Source organism: Dama dama, chromosome 23 (genome assembly GCF_033118175.1).
Source record: "Dama dama isolate Ldn47 chromosome 23, ASM3311817v1, whole genome shotgun sequence".
Lineage (NCBI taxonomy): Eukaryota > Metazoa > Chordata > Mammalia > Artiodactyla > Cervidae > Dama > Dama dama.
Genome location: NC_083703.1, coordinates 6,983,290 through 7,004,064, shown reverse-complemented (window position 1 = coordinate 7,004,064; position 20,775 = coordinate 6,983,290).

Here is a 20,775-nt window from a genome sequence, read left to right as displayed (position 1 = left end):
TCCCTATTAATCGTGTGAAATCTGCTCAGATGGCTGCTCTTCTGGGTTCTCTGTGCCCCCGCCCCCTGCTCTCCTCGCCCCATCTGCACACCCCTCCCCGTGAAGATATTTTTAGCTCTTAGCTGCTACATCCTTGAGAATTACTAGGTGGATGCAGCACTTTGCTCTAAAGTAAACATTTTAGAGATTCGAATTTTCATTCCCTATATTTTTGAGAAGATGAAGGATGCTGGTCCCTAACACAGGTGCCTAAAGAATTAATCTCAGCTTTGAAGCTTTTGTCTTCCTTGTAATCCTTCTTTATTACAAAGGGCTAAATACTCTGTTTACTCAGAGCTTCTTGGTCTTCTCCTCATGTGAGTCAGCAGTCACTTTGACCCATGGTTCCCAATGGTCTTTCTCCAAGGTGGCCTTGAGAACTAACTACCCTTGGAAGGGCATGTCTGGGCTCTCCCACTGCATGCATTTTCTCTAAGGGTTCAAATCTGAAATCAATAAATGAATGCTTTGGTGAGACCACAGTGCTAGGACATAATGATTATAGCTTAAGACCACACCATGGTACCCCAGGAAGCTACAAGCATCACAATATTTTCAAAGCATCTTTGGGAATTTCAAGAAATAATGTTTACATGAAAAGAGTTTGGCTTAGCAAATGTGAATAGCCATGCCCAACTGCTGACTCTCCGTAACAAAAACTATATTGTTTACCATGGTATTACCTGTTTTGCCTTTGTGGGTTATAGTCTTTTGAAATGTTTTTACATGGGTTTAGTTAGATGCAAGGGCTTCCCAGGTGGCACTAGTGGTAAAGAACTAGCCTGAATGCAAGAGACATAAGATCCCCCGAAGGAGGGCATAGCAACCCACTCCAGGATTCTTGCCTGGAGAATCCCATGGAGAGAGGAGAGAATCCCGTGGAGAGAGAGAGGAGAATCCCATGTGGAGAGTGGGCTACAGTCCACAGGACCCCAACGAGTCAGACCAGACTGAAGCAACTTGGCACACATGTATGCGGTTAGATGCCCATGGGAAAATACTCCTAAGCAAAAGGGTAAGGAGGAGAGTGTCCCTTTCCCAGTCTCCTTTCTAATATGCATGTAAGTGTGTTTGTGTATGTTATATATTATATTTTGCACACCTATATATATATACACATTTATACGCACATGAATCTTCATTGTTTTGCCACAAATATTTTGCACTTTGTTTTGGATCTTCCTTTTTTTTTCATTAAATACTTTGTCTTAGAGAACATTTTGTATCAAAACATATTATCTGTCTCCTTTCTGTAAATGACTGTGTTATGTTTTATTACCTAAATGAACCAGAATTTATTTAACAAATGCTGATAACTAGTTTCCAATTAGCAAGGAGATAATGTGAAAGAAAGAGGTCTTTGTTCTACACAGGATGTCAGGTTAATTACTCTTTGGCTACTTGGGGGAGATTTTGTGAGTTTCTGGAAATTCTATTTTCGGTTCAATCACAGCATCTTTCCCACTCCCTTGCTATTTCCTCTCCCTTGTATCTGTGAAGTGAAGTGAAAGTGAAAGTTGCTCAGTAGTGTCCCACTCTTCGCAATCCCATGGACTATACATCCATGGAATTCTCCAGGCCAGAATACTGGAGTGGGTAGCCTTTCCCTTCTCCAGGGGATCTTCCCAACCCAGGGATTGAAGCCAGGTCTCCCGCATTGCAGGGGGATTCTTTACCAGCTGAGCCACAAGGGAAGCCCCCAAATACTTGGGTGGGTAGCTTATCCCTTCTCCAGCAGATCTTCCTGACACAGAAATTGAACCGGGGTCTCCTGCATTGCAGGCAGATTCTTTACCAACTGAGCTATCGGGGAAGCCTTTTATCTTTATGAAGTCTCAGCAAATTCAGGTGATTTCCACCTAGTAAATGTCCAAAAGGCTTCCAAACAGTGAGTTCTCCATAAAGAAATAAATAACCCTTCAAACAAAAGACCCTGGAGGTTTAGCTAAGATGTGTTGGTGTCTCTGCTTCATGTTTCCCAGAGTCTGCATCTGAGCAGTACAGAACTCTTCCATTTGTTCTTCTTGTTCACTTCCTGGGGTGTATTTTCTCTTGTCTGGACACTGCTCCGTGAACCACAGGAGAGAGGTGTCCTCACAGAAGCACTGGCATTTGTCAAATGATGAGCAGGTTGAGCTGGCAGGGTCAGGCACCCCTGCAGGGGCCTGGAGAGTGGGGTGGCTCTGATGACTTTGGGAGCTTGGGTACCGCACTGACCGTGTGCATCATCTCCTCCTGAGGATAAAGCGAGAGAACTCTTGAGTGGAACAGCACACCTGGCTCCCAAGTGGCGTTTCCTAAAGCGGCGCTGGCATCTGACCAGGTTTTCCTGCCCTGGTTTACGAAGGGAAATGAGGCTGCTTCTTCCATCACATTTCCCTCAGAGGCTGGTGGTTCTGGAGTCATGTGAATCAATGTCTGGACTGACATACTTTGGGGAAGAGCATCCTCTACACACTGACAGATGGCTGGCACACCTGTTTTCCTGAGTCTCAATTCAAAAAGCAATTCACCGTTTCACTTGTATAGGATTTCTGTGTCAGACTTTGCACCCTTCCTAGAGACTATGCTGAAAGATAAAACAAACCCCTGGAAACATAAAATAAGATAATTTTAAAGTAATGTATCTATCTTAGTGTTTTTGCTGCTTTTGTTTCTTTTTTAAAATTAATTTGTATTGGAGTGTAACCTCTAGAGTATTGTGTTAATTTCACATAGTCTCTTTCATCTTGCATCTCCATGTCTTCACGGTCAGCTTCTGAAGACTTGGATTTTTCCTTTGTCTGGGCCCTGTTTCCCTGTTTCTTCCTATCTTGTTATGTTTTGCTATGACTTGCACATTTGAAAAGAGCAACCACTTTGGCCAATTTTTTATGGACTGACTTTATATAGGCAAAGACCTTCTTCACTAATCAGATCAGCTAGAGATCCTGGGTATCTCCAAAGTTTTTTCTTGGGTTGCATCATCTTCCACATGCCTGTGAGTATAATTTTGCAATTAGAGAGTCTTGACTTGCTGCTTTCTGTTTTCTTTATTTTACTAACACAACAAACAAAACAGTTAAACAGTTTATCCATTTTTTTCCACCTCCAGTCCTGTGCCTTTGGCTACCACCAATCAGTTCTCTGTATCTATGAGCTTCATTCGTTTGTTCTTTTGTTTGGTGTGTGTGTGTGTATTTAGATTCCAGGCATAAAGAGATCATAGGGTACTTGTCTTTCTCTGTCTGACTTATTTCACTTAGCATAGTACCCTTAAGTCCATTCACGTTGTTGCAAAGGCAAGATTTCATTCTGTCTTATGGCTGAATAATATTGCCTTGTACACATATACAGTTTCTTTATTCATTCATTTCTTGATACACACTTAGTATCTTGGCAATTGTAAATAATGTTACAATGAACAAGAGGGTTAATATATCCTTTTTTAATTAGTGTTTTCATTTTCTTCAGATAAATGCCCAGATATGGAATTGCTGGATCATATAGTGGTTCCACTTTTAATTTTGGGGAGGAATCTACGTACTGTTTTCCAGAGTGGCTGCACCAATCTACCCCACCACTAGTGCATGAAGGTTCCCTTTTCTCTGCATTCTTGCAGCGGTTACTATTTCTTGTCTTTTCAGTAACAGCCACTCTCACAGGTGTGGGATGATATTTCACTGTGGCTTTGATTTACATATCCCTGATGATTAATTATATTGAAAATTTTCTCATGCACTTGTAGGCCATCTGTATGTGTTCTTTGGAAAATTGTTCAGATTTTCTGCCCAATTTTTAATTAGATTGTTGCTGTCGAGGTGTGTGAGTTATTTATATATTTTGGATATTAACCCCTAATGAAAGTGACATGAAAGTCACTCAGTTGTGTCCAGACTCTTTGTGACCCCAATGGCCTGTATCCCACTGAGCTCCTCTGTCCATGGAATTCTCCAGGCAAGTGGAGTGAGTTGCCATTCCCTTCTCCAGGGGATCTTCCTGACCCAGGGATCAAACCCAGGTCTCCCTCATTGCAGCCAGATTCTTTACCTTCTGAGCCATCAGGGAAGCCCTTGTAAGATATATGATTTACAAAATTTTCTCCCATTCAGGACTTTGCCTTTTTACTTTGTTGGGGGTTTCCTTTGCTGTTCAAAAACTTTGTAGCTTGATGTTGTCCCAGGGGTTTAATCTTGTTTTTGTTACTTTTGCTTCTGGTGTTATGCAAAAAATCATCACTTAAAATGGGTGTCAAGGACCTTATGCCTAAGGTTTCTTTTAGGAGTTCTATGATTTCAGGTCTTACATTCAAGTCTTCAATTCATTTTGAGTTAATTTTTGTACATGCTTTATGATAGTGGTCCAGTTTGATTCTTTTGCATATGGCTGTCAGGTTTATTGAAGAGAATATTCTTTCCCCATTGTATATTCTTGGCTCCTTTGTTGTACATTATGGGTTTATTTCTGGATTCTCTATTTTGTTCCAATAATCTATGTGTCTTTTTATGCCAATAACATACATACTAGAGCTTTGCACTCTAGTTTGAAATTAGGGAGCATGATGCTTGTAGCTTTGTTCTTTTTCAAGTTTGCTCTCTTTCTTTGTGGTTTGATTACTTTCTTTTGTGAAAAGGAATATTTATATTCCTTTCTCTGTATCTTTCAGTATTTATTGTAGGTTTTTGCTTTGTGATTACCATGATGTTGCAGGAAGGGGGACCCTTCCAGGCCCAAAACCGGGCTCTTGTCGAACACTCAGAAATGAATTGTCTGAGGAGACACGTGTGCTGACTGACAAAGCAAGAGATTTTATTGGGAAAGGGCGCCCGGGTGGAGAGCAGGAGGGTGAGAGAACCCAGGAGAACTGATCTGCCAGTGGCTTGAAGTCTCAGGTTTTATGGTGATGGGGTTAGTTTCCGGGTTGTCTTTAGCCAATCCTTCTGATTTAGAGTCCTTCCTGGTGGTGCACACCTTGTTCAGCCAAGATGGACGCCAGAGAGAAGGATTCTGGGAGGTGGTCGGACATTTGGTGTCTCCTTTTGACCTTTCCTGAACTCTTCCGGTTGGTGGTGGGTTATTAGTTCCGTGTTCCTTACCAGGACTTCCTGTCGTAAAACAACTCATGCGAATGGTCACTATGGTGCCTGGCCAGGGTGGGCAGTTTCAGTCAGTGTGCTTCCCCTAACAATTCCCTGCTGAGAGACTTCATACTCAAGATACTTCTTGGGCATTGGGGTGGAGGTCTCTTTCTTCTGTAACTTCTTCCTGCTGTGCATGGGCGTAGGCCTGCCTAGCAAAGCAGAAGTCTCTCTAACTGATCTAAGTCAAGGTATTTTTTTGCCTGAAATCAGCATTCACCCTTGTAATAACAGCAATTTAGTCTGAAACTGTTGGCTCCTCTCAGAGATGAAATAGACAGGGGCCAACAGGAGACCTAACAGGGTGGTCATCACTGGTCTCCGGAAATAGAAGGCAACATTTGGGGTGAGGGCTGCAGGGTTTGTGAATTTTTTTTTTTTTTTTTTTTTGATTGGTTGGTGGTAAAGCAACAGAGCTGTGCTCCAGGAATCTTGTGTTTAGTCTGAAGTTACCATTGTCCACCTGGGTGGGGGCCCCAGTTCTGTAGAAGAACTCAAAGACATAGTTATGCATATTTCTTTGAGTAGGAACCAGGACCCTGTCTCAAGGCTGTACCACCATGTGATTGTTTCTCCTCTGTTTCTGTATCCCCTCCCTTCCCTGATTAGCAATTGTTTGAACCCATCCCTTGGAATTCAGGGAAGGTTGAAGGAGGCTGAATGAAGCCTATATCCTACAGACAAGAAATGGAGAACACAGAGCAGATCTGTACTCCAGAGCCCCACAGAGTCCTGCTCAGTTTTAATTTAGGGAACAGGGCAACTATGACTGTGATAACTTCCTGTCAAAATGGAGCATAGGACTGCCTCAGCTTGGAGAATAGACACTGAATTGGAAGTTTTCTCGAGTTCCAAGTCCTAGATCTGAGTCTTGTATGATTAAAATCTCAACCCCTTAGTCTGTCATTTTGGTGTAACAGACCCAATGAGAAGTAGTTGGAGGAGTGATAATGGGAATTTTAATAGGCAAAATAAATCTCATTTCTTTTTAGAAGAATAGGCCTGAAACCCAGTCTGGACCTGGCACTTCGGGGAGACTTGTAGCCAGGTAGCCAGTTGCCTAGTTTTATGAAAAGTAAGGTATAAGTTACTAGCTTCCAGCAGACATTGTTTTGAGAATGGTGGCATCCAAGCCTGCCATGACCCAGAAAACTCAAGTGTTTAGCAATATAACGTCTAATCTGAAATTACACCCATAGTAACACCTGGTTATTTCCCAGGATGTCTGAACCATAGCTGCTCTATTTTGACTTTTAGTTGTAAAATTTTCTTTAATAGCGAAAGCAGATGTCACCATTAATGATGTCAGTGTTTCTCTAGGTATGAGAAGATGCAAGAATTGGGACTGGTAAAATCTTCTCCTGAAAGGATCTAATTATCTGAAGGCCTGTTCTGCCAGTTTTTTCCAGAGCACAAAGTGCCTCATTCCTGATTCTCACCCTGAACTCCTTTCAGGGGAGTTGAATGTTAGCAGTTGCAGTGACCATGATTTAATCTTTGTAGACATAGATGGCAAGTGTCAGTTTTCAGTTGGCAGAGCCCCTTTTTGCTCATAAACTTGACCATGATTTTGAGGGGGGGCATTTCATGACCATTTTCTCCCATGGTACTGAGAATGTCCATTCTCAGGCTTGGCAAAGATTTTGTTGACAGGTCACTTAATGTGCTGTTACTAGACTAGGCCATAAAACAGTATCCAAAATTCTCTGGACCACCTGTCTTACTAGCCTCTTGGCCCAGGAAAAACATTCCCTCTTACTGCTTCTTCCCATATCTAGAGTTACACTGTTACCATCATCAATCTCATATGGAACTATATATTATCAGAGGCCTCAGTCACACATTTGGCAGTGTAAGTGACAGCAATTTTGTAAAACAGGTGAAATACAAATAACATAGCCAGCAGTATTAGTAAAGTCACAAGTAAGACTTAAGAGCTTCCGTTAGATGTAGCCCAGTATATCCCAGGTCATCTGACTTAGTCTATTTTGTATGAGTCTTTATCTTCCAGGGAAATTATATACTGGCACTGTCTATAAGGCACATAGCCCAGTTTTCTTGTGTTACTAGACTGATTATACTTAGTATGATTTAATTGTTTCCAACATAGAGGAGACTTTAAACCTAAATTACCATAGTCTGGTGTTATCTATATAAATCCATCCCATAATTGTGGGAGATTTTTTCCTTTGCTGAAACTTTGCTTATTGCTCTGATTGAGCTTGAGTAATAGAAGAAAACTCAAATTTTTGGCAAGAGTCAGAACAGGCAGTATTAATTGGCCTGTGAGGGAATCCCATCTAGTAATATCAATAGTGACCTGAATATGAATATAATTTTTTAAGTAAATTTTCTTAGAGCCAACCAGTTAGGAACTTATAGTAGAGAAATTTACCAAGGTAACCCAGAACTAGACACATGTAATTGGCCACAAACCCAACAACTGGATTGTTTTCTAAAACTAGCATGAGATTAGGCCTATGATAGAAAAGCATTTGATTTATATGCAAAGGTCTACGAAGTCAAGAAAACATTATAAATGATCATAAGAATCAGGTCCAGCATCTTGGACAAGTTGGCTACCTCTGATGTCATTGTCTTCTCATCCTGGTGTTGTCTGAGGATCATTTTAAGGTGAGATCAGGTCAGCTGTCTTCTCTGTAGATCAGTCCAGTGTAGGGGCCTTTGGAAGTGGGAATTAATCTGAGTCAATTTCCCTTCAGTTTCATTGTGCATGAGCTAGTTAAGAGTACCTGATAAAAAAAAGTCCTTCCTTCCAGGTTGGAAACAGTCCCTTAAATCATGTCTTTTTCCAGTCCTGTTTGCAGGTCATGACACATCTGTTCTTCATCCAAAGACAGATTACTGAGATAAGCTTCAGAAACAAATTTAGGGTGTTCTTTGAGAATTCAATTAAATTTTACATTAATATCGCATAACAGCAAAGAACTATCCAAGAAATGAGTCTTACTAGATGCAGACCTCCATTAACAAACTGGGATTTAACATTTACTGAAACATCTTTTTCTCCCTAAAATTACCCTCATTTTTGTCAAATATAACCAAATTAAGACTAGTTTGTTTGCAAAATAGGTCTATTCTCACTAATTTTGGTCTGATGATTTATATGACCATAATTGATCATAGGCTTTTTTGCTGAAACATTTATAGAGTCTCAGATTGAACTTTTAAAATAAAACAGGGCTGGGAAACTCACACCAAAGGCTTATCACAGATTTTACCTAACAAATCTAGGTGACTTCTTCCCTTTTTTAAGGTCTCAAAAATTCCTTGAGATTTTTGTACCTGTTAGTGAGATAACCTTCCTAGCTCATTTGATAAACTTACTGGAAACCTAAGAGTTCCCAATTTCTGGAGGAGTCAGATAGAGAGAAAATATAGTTGTTTTGTTTATAACATATAATTTTACCAAATTATTGTCATAATTAGTTTGAGAGGAAGGTTTTCCCTACTCCCGGAAAACATAAGATTCAAACCCATAATTTTTCAGATAGAAACCATAAAAGTTATAAGCATATTCACTGGTTCATTCAGTCCTTTTGTTAACTTTTGTGATGTCATCAGGTTTCCATTAGAATACCAGGACATACCAAAATGTTAAGAACTGTATATAATTTCTAGGATATCTATATTAGTAATATTTACCATACATTATAACATGAGAGGATTTATTACTCATTTGATAATACTTTTCATGTAATTTAACCAACCCAATAAACACAATTAGTTTAATATCTCTCTTTGGGATGTTTCAGGGGCCCTCTGAGGCACCCCAAAGTTAGCTAGAGGTCAAAGGAACTTCAAAAGAATTCAGTTTAGGAAGTTTTGTCAAAAAGATCATTTAAAAGCATTTAGAACATTTGGTCAGATTTAGTTGATGTTGATGGGTGTATCATTTAGCTTGTTGATATGTCTCAATGGGGGTATACACTGAGGCTCCAGATCTAGTGAAAGTCGACTCCACTATCTTGGACCTAGTTGGCTCTAACCAGTTTTCCTATGGCTGTGTCATTCCTAACAAAATCCATTTATCTAACTAATTGTAATCCAATTTTAGAAAATCCTGAACATGCATAATTCTTTTTAGTACTCTTTTTTTTTTTTTTTCTGAAAACACACTTCCTGCTTTGCTCTAGTAACCAAGAACTAACTTTTATATTAGCACTTTATAGATTGGTGAGCACGAATACCAGTGATAATTTCTAAAACCCTTGCTTTCTTAGAGCATTTTAGGATGGCACCAAACATTATTCATTTGTAGTCCCAAATCTCTTTAGTTTTTCTATAAAAGGTTTAGCGTTTAGTAGTAAATGTTTCAAAATCTTATTTTATTTGGAAATGACCTAACTATTCAATAGACTTCCAACACTTAGTTTAGCATAACCCTTAGAAATTCAGGTTACCCCAATCTGGAGAGAATATTTTAGTCAGACATTTCTAAAGCATAATTATTTTTAATAGAGTTTATCTAAAAGCTCATATCTCATTTACATTTTTGTAGAAGTTTCTTCACTCAAGGTAATTTCCTTGTTGACAAACTTGTAACAGATATGATAATATTTAACATATATTAAACCTAGGTACAATGAAAATATTCTACTTAGTGTTAATTATTCTAAGGCATGTCTATATTAGATAGGTCAACAAACAAATATCAGGTATTTAATGCTAAATATTCCCCAGTTCACATGAACCTGAAATTTATTGTTTAATTTAGAATTATTTGATTTGTTAGCACTTACTTTTCTTGAAGCCAGTTAAATAGAGTTCATTTACAAATTAACTTCAAAAATATTACCCAGAGACAAAGACATACCAAGACATATTTAGACAGACACAAAGCAAGATCTAGATTCATTGTCTAAGCTTAGTCATGAATTAGATATTAGAATATAAAATTTGCTAGTTTATTAAAAAACAGTTGGAATAAATAAAAATTTTAAAGGCTTTCCCCCATTTTCCTTCAGTCTCAGGAGTTAGAGATGGTCTAGATAAGTGTTCCTGAGAACAGAGCCGGAGCCCTGGTCTCAAGGCACAGGGAAAGAAAATCAAGTTCTAATAAAATGGCAGCAGGTCTAAATCAAATGGTGGCCAGACAAAGCAAAATGGCCATCAAAAATCACAACACAGAACACAGGGTTAAAACACACACAGACCTGGCAGTCCTCATCAGACACTCCCTTAAATACAAAAATACAGTCTCTCAGAAAACCTATAGAGACACAAAACTTCAGATCCAAGTACTAGCAAAGTGAATGAAAACATCTCAGATCTTCAAAGATTTCAAAGGGAGGAAAGGAAGCCAGGTTAAAAGAAGAAGGGGGAGGAGGCGGGAGAGGGGGGCAAAAGGGGTGGACTTACAGATGTCTCCTGCCACCTGCAGACATCTAGGCGTTACGGGACTTTTCCCTGGGCCTCCAGAGAAGGGAGGACTGGAACTCGGCCCTACCAGAAATCAGAATTCGAGATCTCTGCCAAGAGGAGGTGATCAGTCTCCAATCCTCAGCTCAGGCTGAGGCCCTTCAGCCAGATTCTTGCATCCAGGACCGGGGGACTAGAAAAAATGGAAAGGATAGGAAGGACTAAGGAGAGGAAAGAGAGAGGGGAGGGGAGAGAGGTAAGTAAAGTCTCTTCTTCTTTACCGGTTGGGGCACTCTGGCCAGTTGTCCGTGTCAGGAGGAGAGCAGGGACAAAAGGGTCCTAGTTGCTGCCTCTGGGTCTGGTCCATCGATCGGCAAGTTGGTCCCTGAGTACCCTGAGTGATCAGGATGTCAGTTGTAGCAAAGAAGAGTCCCCACCAGAATCGCCATTTGTTCCAGGAATGGGGACCCCTTCCAGGGCCTGAAACTGGGCTCTTGTCTAACACTCGGAAATGAATTGTCTGAGGAGACACATGTGCTGACTGACAAAGCAAGAGATTTTATTGGGAAAGGGTGCCCGGGTGGAGAGCAGGAGGGTGAGAGAACCCAGGAGAACTGATCTGCCAGTGGCTTGAAGTCTCGGGTTTTATGGTGATGGGATTAGTTTCCGGGTTGTCCTTAACCAATCCTTCTGACTCAGAGTCCTTCCTGGTGGTGCACACCTTGTTCAGCCAAGATGGACGCCAGAGAGAAGGATTCTGGGAGGTGGTCGGACATTTGGTGTCTCCTTTTGACCTTTCCTGAACTCTTCCGGTTGGTGGTGGGTTATTAGTTCTGTGTTCCTTCCCAGGACCTCCTGTCGTAAAACAACTCATGCGCATGGTTACTGTGGTGCCTGGCCAGGGTGGGCGGTTTCAGTCAGTGTGCTTCCCTAACAATGAGGCTTATGTATAACAACTTACATCTATATTAATTTAAGTTCATAACAACTTAAGTTTGGTCCCATTCTACAGGTCAGCAGTTTTACTTTCTTCCACATTTTATGTTTTTGATGTCACAGTTTATTCCTTTTTGTCCTCTGCAACTTTTAAGTATTGTAGTTACAGTTATTTTCATTGCTTTTGTCTTTTAACATTTATATTAAATTTATATGTAATTAACCCACTACTTTTATTATATATTTACCTTTCAAGTGAGATTTATTCTTTCTCAAGTATTCTTGTTAGTAATTAGTGCCCTTTCTTGTCAGCTTAAATAAATCTTCATAACCTTTCTTGTAACAGTGGTGAGGAACTCTTTTAGTTTTTGGTAATCTGGAAACTCTTTATCTCCATCTTCAACTCTGAAAGATCACTTTGCCAAGTAGGGAATTCTTGGTTGGAAGTGTTTTCTTTTAACATTAAATATATCTTGCTACTCCATTCCAGCCTGCAAAGTTTCTGCTGATAGTCTGTGGGGGTTTCTATGTATAAAATAAATTGTTTTTCTCTTGCTGCTTTTAAAGAGTCTCTCCTTTTTCTTTAACTTTTGACATTTTAGTTGCAAAGTGTGTCTTATGTTTCTTTTTTCAGAGCTTGTCATTTTTCTCCCTCTGGTGCCTGTCTTCAAGTACTGGAGGTTCTCTGGTTTTGCAACAACCAAGGGGCTTTCTTTTTTTCTCAAAAGTCCCCAAACATCCAAGATCTTCATCAGTGCTCAGTGTCAGACATGATGGGAACCAGTCTCTCAGACAGCCCTCTGAAAATCCAGGGTGTTGGACATATATTCCACTTCTTTCCCTCGTCCTCCATCTATAGAGAAACCATGAATTGGACATTTTCCCAATTGTGCTGAGCTGTGCTCACTTGGGGAAGGTGCCACATGGGTGAGAAATGATGAATTTTCTAACTCATTTCAACACAGCTTTGAGCACACCTCAGGTGCTGCAACTTCTCAACTGGTTTCTTGAGTTTTCATAAAGGCTTTTGGACTGTATGTTATTGTTAAGTCAGTGTCTCTGTGAGAGAGCAAGGTCTGGGACTTCCTAGTTTGTCATCTTGCTCTACAGACGAACTTTTAAAAGAAATAATGCAGTGACAGTAGAAAGAGAAGGAAAATATCTGGAAGCTAGGAAGACCAGAGAGCATTTTTTAAATGTAGTAGGTACTAGTTCATATCACACGCTGATGAGAATAAATCAGTTGCAATCAAAAGACTGATGATGCTTTGCGCTAGACATAAGGTTTTCAAATTTTCACGTGCATTAGGAACAAACTGCAAAAGCTTATTAAGACCCACAGTGCAGAGCTCCATCCCAGAGTTTCTGATTCAGTTGGCCTGGGATGTGGCCTTAGAATTTGCATCTCTAATAGGTTCACAAATGATCTAGTGACTGCACTCCCAAGGCTACAACTCTAGAGAAAGAAGGGAATATGGTCACTGTGAAAAACAGAGGAGCTTAGATGCAGAAAATGTGGATTTTTTTTTTTCTTGGTTTTGCTGTCTTGGGAACACTGAGGGTTGATATTGGTCAATCAGTGTCGGTCAGTCAACCAACTTAATTGGTATGTTTACTCATGTGGTTATAGAAATGCTAGGATGAGTAGGGAGAGTAGTCACTCCACACATTTCTCCTCATTGTCTCTGTCACTGGTGTCTGTTCTCATGTCTCTTTCCACGTAGATACAGAACACAAGGACATTTATGCATTTCCCACCACCTCAGTTCACCCTCAGCCACAAGATACTCCTTTTTGTTTTGCTCAGAGTCCTCGCTTCTTTTTCACAGTGTTTTTAAGATGCCTCTGAAGTCCTGTTTTCTCCTCAGGTAGCAATTTGGAGCAGATGTAGTGATTTCCCTGACAGGATCACTGAGAGTTGAGAGGAACTCCAGGGACATGGACCTCATCAGCTTGTCAGTGGAGATTCCAGCACTGGCCGTGTTTTAATTTCTGTAGCAATTCACACATGAGGGAAACCAGGCCCCCAGTAAGCTCAGTGAAGCTCAAAGCTTCAAAAACATGGCAACAGCCCAAGGGTTTTGACAGAACCTGAATACTGACTTCTCAATCCACCACAGGATGATTATGTTACACACACACACATACACATGCACACACACGCTAAATAACTAAACACAGTAACCTGTGATGTGCAAAGAAAAATGTCAAAATTTTCACACTTTAAAACTTATCAGGGGAAAGGTTTTTATAGATGAAAAATCAGCAACTTTTGGCTAAAAAAAAAATAATCTCTCTATACAAGCTGCATCTGTTCAGGCGTCTGTCTTCCCTCGTCAGATCTGCTTGAGCTGAAATTCCCAATATGTTAAACTCAAATTCAAGTTCTTTCAGGGTCTGAGAGGATAGAATGTACTGAACACCCAAGCACAGTGAATTGAAGTGGAAATGAAAGGAAATCCATTTTGAAGACTTTTTCCCTCCCTCTCCCACCCTTTGATGTGAAGAAAGAAGCTCAGCTTCTCAGGTGGTGATAATGGAATTTCTTTTTCATTCAGATTCTTCATCCTATAATCCAACTGTGTCTTAATCCTTCCTACTTTCTTTATACCTTCTGCTGTAGGCCTGAAGCCCCACACAGGGAAAACCAGCATTAGAAAGAGCAAAGCCAAACAAAGTGCCTCAAGTCAAAATAAAAACAAATGGAAAGCTGTGGGGTAAAGTGGGTGAGAAGAAAAAACAATAAAACCTTTTTCATAGGGCATCTTATCACTTCAACTGTATTCTAAAATATATCTCAAACTTTTTTTTTTGGCAAAAGAAACATGGCATAAATAATAATAATCAATTATTGTACAAAGCATTTAATATAATTATAAAAATCTGACTATCAATAATAAAGTATATTTGAATTATTGTTTATATTATAAACTATAATATCTATACTGATATATCTGTAAATTATATATCAATTAAAAATATATTCAAGGATATGTGATAATATTAAATAAAATAACTAAAAGAAGTACTTAATGGACTTCCCAGGTGACTCAGTGGTAAAGAGTCCACCTGCCAATGCAGCACACATTAAGAGATGTAAGTTCAATTCCTAGATCGGAAAGATCCTCTGGAGAAGAAAATGGTAATCCCCTCCAATATTCTTGCCTGGGAAATCCCATGGACAGAAGGAGACTAGCAGGGGGAGTCTCAGTCTGACACAACTAAGCAACTGAACACACAAAAGAAATACTTAAAATCAACTATAGAATGATATATGTTAAAGTTGAGACTTAAGAAGTGATCCTGAATTTATTATGGGACTTTTTTTAAAACCTTATCTCTTTTCCCACGTAAGAGTTATACTCCTATACAATGATTAGGCTCCTGTATAATGATCTAGAATATAGTCTTTGTGAGAAAAACAAGTGCTTTTAAAGGATCACTTCGGAGACAAGTTTCAGTTCTTTTCCTAAATTTTAGCATTACCAACATTTCTAATGTTAACATTTTCAGGAAAATTGAGAGATCAATTTAGATCAAACAAATTTGGAATTTTTTTTGAAAATTAGAAACAATATAAACTCAGGTTTTTATCATTGAGCTCCAACTTTAAATGATAAAGCTTCAGCTTTATCACCAGAGCTTCCCTGCTGGCTCTGTTATATACTATATAATGAAGAATTGATGCTTTTGAACTATGGTGCTGGAGAAGACTCTTGAGAGTCCCTTGGACTGCAAGGAGATCAAACCAGTCAGTCCTAAAGGAAATCACTCCTGAATATTCATTGAAAGGACTGGTGCTGAAACAGAAGCTCCAGTACTTTGGCCACCTGATGTGAAGAATTGACTAACTGGAAAAGACCCCAATGCTGGCAAAGACTGAGGTAGGAGGGAAAAGGGATGACAGAAGATGAGATAGTTGGATGGCATCACCAACTCAGTGGACATGAGTTTGAGCAAACTGCAGGAGTTGGTGATGGACAGGGAAGCCTGGTATGCTGCAGTCCATGGGATCTCAAAGAATCACACACCCTGAGCGACTGAACTGAACTGAACTGATCTACTATATAAAACTCTGTCCAGGGCACTGAAATGGAAAGAAATGTAGAACCTGGACCTGTTTCACCGGGGCGTTTGTAGTCTAGTTCATCAGACCATATGATGCCAACTGAATCTATTGGCAATTTACGTTAAAGCCCTTCAGTGGAAAGCAAGGTCATTATCAATTGGAATAGCAAAGAAATAGCTTTGTGGGAAACATGAAATTTGAAGGTGTTGAAGTACAGCTTAAATGGATGGAGAGAAAGAAGTAGGAGTAGCAGGTCAGGTGGGTAAGAGGAAAAGCAAAAATTAATAATAACTTGGAAGATGTTAGAAGTTAAAAAAGGAATCTAGGCTGGAATGGAAATTGATTTTGTAAGAGATCAGGATTCAACAATCTCATTAGAACGATCACGAAATGGAGATGAGAGACTGGAGGTGAGTGGAGTGACCTGCACAACAGAACTGAAGTAGCCTAGCTACTATTACTAACTTCATATTTCAAAGAGCTCCCTACTTTTTAATTCTAAATTCTGCTTATAGGTGCATTTTATACTACTTTGCGACAGGAATGGGAAATAGATTTAATTTCAGCTGTTGATTACATTTGATTGGTAGTAGCAAGCAGCTGCTTAGATCTCTGTTAAAGATTCTGAGGCAACATTTGAGCTTTGGCTAAACTGGTGGGAGATCTGGGCTTGATTATCAGTATCTGTCATGGACAAGGAAGGGTGAAGCTATGGCATGTGTGCTCTCCATTTACTTTCTTGCCAGTGGGATCCTGGGCAGGACCCTGATGGCAGAGTGCAAATAGCACGTATTGAGACTAGGTCTCAGAAACAGGAGGAAAGAGTTTAGTACTTTATTGCCAGGACAGGAGACAGAAGTAAGATAGGCGAGCAGCTTCTGGAGAGATAACCACCTCCTGTTTTCTTACCAAGTCCTCAGAGAGAAAAGAAGATGGTGTTGTTACTAACGGGCTATTTACATATCACTTGTAAGTTTACATGGCAAACTTGTCAATTGTCAAGTTTACATCATTTGTCAGTTTTGTGGGCTCCCCTGGTCGCTCAGATGGTAAAGCATCTGCCTGTGATGTGGGAGACCAGGGAGACCGGGGTTCAGTCCCTGGGTCAGGAAGATTCCCTGGAGAAGGAAATGGCAACCCACTCCAGTACTCTTGCCTGGATAATTCCATGGACTGAGGAGTCTGGTAGGCTACAGTCCATGGGGTCGCAAAAAGACACGACTGAGCAGCTTCACTTTCCGTCAGTTTACAAGGCATCTTCATAGTCATTGTTTCATTTGATCCTTAAAAGGGTGGGTTATTAATGCCAGTATCCCCACATTACAAACAAAGAAGCTGATGTCTAGAGAGAGAGAAGTATCCGTTTACCATGAAGCTGCAAAGAGATGAAAAATAGAATGACTTCTTGACACTCTGACCTGCTTGTTTATGTTCACTTCCTGTTTATCCATCCGGTTTCAGGCAATGCGGACTCTGGAGCCTGATCGCTCGCCTTCTCCTGCTTTTCCACTGACAGGCGAGTCCTCGGCTCTGAAATCCTCCTGAATCAGTGCTTCCTCATCTCTGAAGGGAGATGGAAGTAGCCCTGACCACTCAAGGGTGTGAGGGGGCCCACTGGTCAGTGGCCTGGCGGAAAGTGAGTGTAACAGTTTTCTTAGCCTTTATTATTATCTTGTTCACTTATTGTGTTTGTAGTGATCTGTTTTGCTCTTCTACTGATTTTATTTTTTTTTCATTTAAACAAATTTTCTGATTCTCAAGATAGTACATATGTACTGGGAAAAACTGAAAAGATGTGGAAAACTGCAGTAAATCGATTTTTAAAATACCCTTAATTCTCTAACATGTACATTTTGGTCTAAATGAGGTAAGTACATTTGGGCGGAATGTAGACTGGGAATTAGTCATGGTAATGAGGGTAAGTATTTTCAAACAGAGTCTATGAGGCATGAACTCAGAGGGTGAAGCTGGAAATGTGAAATCTCAGTTGATTCTTCTGAAATTTCCTTTTCTCAGATTTTTTAAAATTTATTTTTAATTGGAAGATAATTGCTTTATAATGTTGTGTTGGTTTCTGCTGTATAGCAACATGGATCAGCCATAAGTATACATATGTTGCTCCCCTCTTGAACCTCCCTTCCAACCTCCTACCCCATCCTTTATGTCAGACCTTTATGCCAAGAGAATTGCCATAATTTTATGCATTATGGGCTACTTTTTGATGGTGACTCAGTAATATTCCTTTATACAGTCTAGCTAATTTAAGCTGCTATAAAGGCATCCAGAAAAAAATTTTCCCTATAACTTCACAATATTTTGAGGATGATTCTGAAGAATTCCTCTCATGCTTGCTAACCTGCTCATCTACCCATGCATATGTTCAACTTGGGTGACTAGAGTTTAATTGATTTGTTCAAAAAGTGAAGTCTGTTGAATTATTGAGCACTCATATCAAAAGCCTCACCTGCCACCCTTTTAACAAGTCCACGTGTGCTTTGCAGCCAATATTTTATGTGATGAAACAACTACTTCTTCTAGTCATCAGTTCAGTTCAGTTCAGTTCAGTCACTCTGTCCTGTCCAATTCTTTGCATATATCATCAGAACTAAGGCAATATTGGTTGTAAAATTCACCACTATTTAATAGGCTATTAAGAAAACACTGCCAAATAATTTTGAGACAATCAATTTTAAGAGGCATGCCAATTTCAGAGAGGTTAAAATATGAAAAATGATCATCTTAGAACTCATGAAATGCATAGTGTGTTTTATACATTGGGAAGAAAGTCTTTGGGGACAACATTTGATGATTTGAAGCTTGTATAGATCTTCCTCACTTCACACTCGATGTCCAGTCCATTTTTGTTGTCGCTGTTCAGTCACTAAATCACATCTGACCCTTTGTGACTCCATGGACTGCAGTACACCAGTCTTCCCTGTCCTTCACTATCTCTCAGAATTTGCTCAAACTCATGCCCATTGAGTTGATGATGCCATCCAACTATCTCTTCCTCTTTTGCCCCCTTCTCCTCCTGCCCTCAATCTTTCCCAGCATCAGGGTCTTTTCCAATAAGTCTCTCTTCACACCAGGTGGCCAAATTGTTGGAGCTTCAGCTTCAACATCAGTCCTTCCAATGAATATTCAAGGTTGATTTCCTTTAGGATGGACTGGTTTGATCTTCTTGTTGTCCAAGGGACTCTCAAGCATCTTCCTCAGCACCACAGTTCGAACTCATCAATTCTTCAGTGCTCAACCTCCTTTATGGTACAATTCTCACATCCATACATGACTACTAGAAAAACCATGGCTTTGACTATACGGACCTAGCAACATGATGTCTCTGCTTTTCAATATGTTGTCTAAGTTGGTCATAGCTTTTCTTCCAAGGAGCAAGCGTCTTTTAATTTCATGGCTGCAGTCACCATCTGCAGTGATTCTGGAGCCCAAGAAAATAAAGTCTGTCACTATTTCCATTGTTTCCCCATCTATTTGCCATGAAGTGATGGGACCGGATGCCATGATCTTCATTATTTGAATGTTGAGTTTTAAGTCAGCTTTTCAGTCTCCTCCTTCACTTTCATCAAGAGTCTCTTTAGTTCCTCTTAGCTTTGTGCTATTAGGGTGGTATCATCTGAATATCTTCTGTTGTAAATTATCTTATTTAAAAGGGATCCATGAATAGCAGGGCACATGGAGAACCTTTATCATTATCCAATTCACAAGTTAGAGCTACTGGGAAGGACCACCTGGGAAACGTGTTAAACATGCCCAGCAGCTGAAAATAGAACTCCCTTTTGTGATTGTCAATCACCAGATGTCACATGAAGATAAACAAGATACATCACACATAGAGGCATAAAATGAACAGAAAGGAAGCACTGTTGAATATATCTAGAGGGATAATCTGCTGAGAGTGATTTCTGTCTTGTCTGAGCTGCTAGGAGAAAGAGGAAATGAACTACCCCTTGCCCTACTCTACATGCCTATGATGGCTCATTTTATGTGGCAACTTAACTGGGCTAAGGAATGCCCAGATAGCTGGTAACCATTATTTCTGAGTGAGGGTGTTCTTGAAAGAGCCAATCCCTCATGATAAATCCCTTTCTGTATACTGTCTATGTGTTCTATTAGTTCTGTTTCTCTGGAGAACTTGAAAAAAACAGAGCAGACCTTGTGCTAGTGGGTGGACAGCATCTGTGGGCATCAGGAAGCAAGATAAAGAAAACCTCTACCTGGGATTATGCTGGGGAGATTGGGCTCATCCTGGAGTTAAGCTGATGTTTTGGGAGTAGGAGAGCTGTGTGCTGAGAAGTTGTGTAATGTTGCAAAAGAATATGTGTGATTGTTTACATTGCCATCCATGCCTTTTGCTGGCTCTGCATCTGATTTTACTTTGCATCTGCACCTGATTTCCACTTCTTGACTCTGGCCTGTTTGCATGACTTGCTGTGACCAATAGAATGTGGCAGAAGTGACAGTGAGCTGGTCCTGAGCCTGGCCCTCAAGTGACTTTGCACAATGCCACTTGTTCTACTGGCATCCCTGTCACATGAATACACTTGAGATAACCTGTCAAAGGCTGAGAGAACTCATTTCATGTAGAGGAGATAGGAATCATTCCAGTTGTCCCAACTGAAGCCACAGGAATAAGATATTCATCCAGGACCAGCTAAAGCTCCTATAGTTGAGCTTAGGTACACGAGGGAACACAGCAAGACCAGAACAACCACCCAGCTAAGCCTAATCCAACCTGCTAACACACAGACTCCTACATAGAATAAATGATTATTGTTTTATGGCTCTTTAATTTTTTCAATGGTTTGTTATGTAGCAGTAGCAGGGTTGAAGAGAATGGCCACTTGATGAAGAAAGACATTGTCCCTGCATTTGGAAGTATGGGCAAATAGCAGCTGCGGAGGCCTGAGGGGCTGGAAGGAGTATGGTTGGAGGGTATTCCCCAAAACCCGTCCCTAGAAGAAGCAGTGCAGGACCTTTGTAGCTGATCCAATGGGAAGACTCATCCATGAAAACACCTGGCCCCTGCAGTCTTCTTCAGTAATCTACTCTTGGGTTACTGGAGATGTGTTGCCCAGACATACTAAGGGCCAGAAGTGCCTGGAAGGTCATGATTCTGGGACTTACAGGAGTCCAGGGACTGCTGAAGTGTGAGAGCTCAGCTCACTTTTTTCAAGAAGGAATAAACTCCAAGGAATAAACTTTACACTTGGAGCT